General features: G+C 44.3%; 1 protein-coding gene across 2 annotated transcripts in view; it reads right to left on the bottom strand.

Moving 5' to 3' along the window:
* Window positions 1-2500, bottom strand: part of LOC122267707 (uncharacterized) — a 314608-nt gene that overhangs the window by 260020 nt on the left and 52088 nt on the right. The gene's annotated exons all lie outside the window — the stretch shown is intronic.

The raw sequence follows: 2500 nt of genomic DNA, 5'->3' as shown, positions 1-2500 counted from the left end.
TGTGGGACGGATGAGTCAGCAACACGGGTCAGCGCGTTCCCTGAGGTTAGAATTGCGTTCGGAGGAGGGGGGGAGAAGAGGGAGGAGGAGGAGGGGGAGAGGGAGGAGGAGGAGGGGAAGAGGGAGGAGGAGGGGTGGAAGGGGGAGGGAGGAGTAGAATTGGAGGAGGAGGGGGAGGGGGAAGAGGAAGAGGGGAAGGGAGGAATTGAAGAAGGTAGGGTGGGAAGGAGGAAGGGAGGGAGAGGGAGAGAATGGGGGAGAAAAATAGTGGAAAGGAAGGAGGGAGGGAGTAGAGGGAAGAAGGAGGGAGAGGAGAGGTAAGTAGGTAGGGAGGGAGAATGGGAGGGAGAGCGGGATGGATGGAGGGATGGATGGATGGATGGATGGATGGAGGGTAGGTAGTAGAATGAGAGAGAAAGAGAAAGAGAAAGAGAAAGAGAGAGAGAGAGAGAGAGAGAGAGATAGATAGAGAGAGAGAGAGAGAGAGAGAGAGAGAGAGAGAGAGAGAGAGAGAGAGAGAGAGAGAGAGAGAGAGAGAGAGAGAGAGAGAGAGAGAGAGAGAGAGGGGGGGGGGGGAGAAAAGAAAAAAAGAGAGGATTAAAAGAAAGAAAGGGAAGGAGGGAAAGTGAGAGGAAAGGAAACAAGGAGAGTGGGGGGGGGGGAAGAAATCCCTTACCTTCGGAAAACACAAACGTACTCGTGAAGAACGGAAAAAAAGAGAAAGAGAAAGGCTGAGAAAAGCCAAAGAAAGCAAGAAAGCGTAAAAAAGAAAAGGAAGAGGGGGAAGACAATGGCCGTAAGCTTAAACTAACAATTTCCTCTCCTTTGTAATATCATACAACAATAGTTCGTCTGCATCGTAAACAAATATAGTTCCGAGAGAAACTACAAAGCTCGCGTCACTAAAAGTAAAATGATTTCTACTCACGCCTTGCATTAGCGTAATATAAGGAATCGGAACGTGATGGCCGTCATTAGGACGAGAATTCAGGAGGAGGACGTCCGGGAAAAAACACAATAGTCACCCCGAGGTTTGTTTACCTTTGTCGCATACCACACAGACTGTCAGCTGTTTCCATGGCGGGCAAAGAAAGTTGAGGCTGGGGTGTGTTAGCTTTCGGTGGGTTTAGTTACAGGGGTTATGTAAGATTCTAATTGAAAAAAAGAAGGTTCAATTAAAAAGGGTTCAGCTAATGTACATAACATGTGAGACTGGAAGCCTGGTTGCCTAATAAGGATCGTGAAGACATGCCATCTTCCTTGTATCCAGTCTGTATAATTGCAACAACTGCTGACACTGCCTGGCACTGCCGATGATGTGTAGGCATTAGTCATCCCTGTCTCTCTATTGTGTCTTCTAACGAATGGTTGACCCCGGATCCTTCTTCCACTACTATCCACAAATCCTTATAGCTGTCGTGTAAACCCTGAATGAACTAAGGCAACCCAAAACGACAAAGAATCCACACCATGGCATCCATGGAACGAACACGGCATGGACAAGGGGAGCGGAAGATTCACAATATACATCAAATGCGAGATGATGCCATAGGGAACAGAGCAGATGTTGAAGCCAATAATGGTGGTTATCTGGCGCCACCTCGTCGCCCCTATCTTGCTTACACCACCCTGTTTATGCGTCATCACACTGCGCCACCTGCACATGACGCTCCATTCGGGAGGAGTGTATTCTCCTGTGTTGGTAATTTACTCATACAATAATGTGCTTGATGGTTTTGTTACCCTTTTTAATTCTGAGGCTGTTCCTATCATTTGGATTTATGAACAGTAACTTAAAAAATAAAGATTCTTCCATCAAAGCCCATTTAAAAATACTATTATTATCATTATCGGTAGTAATAGTAGTATTAATAGTAATAGTAAAAGTAATAGTAGTAGTAGTAGTAGCAGTAATAATAATAGTAGTAGCAGTAGTAGTAATACCAGTAGTAGTAGTAATAGTAGTAATAGTAATAGTAGTAGTAGTAATAGTAATACAGTAGTAGTAGTAGTAGTATGATGTAAGTATTTTCTAGTAATAAATGTCTGTAAGATTAGAGCTAATTTGCACAAAAAGTAGAAGTAGAAGTAGTTGCCACTATCAAAGGAGCGCGAGGTGAAACGAGAACAATTAACGACGATTACGCTTCATCTTTCATATGAATTATTACAACAGCTGGTATCGGCTGCACAGGAACCCAGGGCATCGGACTGAATGACAACCCTACCAAGCAAATCCGAGGACTACGAACTTATTAAATAGTAATTCATGCTATAGTCCTGTGGTATGGTTGGTCAGTGGAAGGTTTACCAAGGCAGTACTCATGTGGTCCTTCGACTGATGTTGGCCATGCAATGAAGGGTAAGGAGGGAGGTTTTATTTGCTTTCGTCATGGTGAAATAAGACCTGTAACAATCAATGTTGAAAGAAATATGGTACAGCGTTACAGTAGAGCCTCCTCTCTTGCTACGTACATTATAGTTAGCAGACACATAAGAT

This window comes from Penaeus japonicus, unplaced genomic scaffold (genome assembly GCF_977035675.1).
Source record: "Penaeus japonicus unplaced genomic scaffold, GWHDUDI00000001_assembly GWHDUDI00000032, whole genome shotgun sequence".
Classification (NCBI taxonomy): domain Eukaryota; kingdom Metazoa; phylum Arthropoda; class Malacostraca; order Decapoda; family Penaeidae; genus Penaeus; species Penaeus japonicus.
This window is presented reverse-complemented; position numbering and strand designations above follow the sequence as displayed.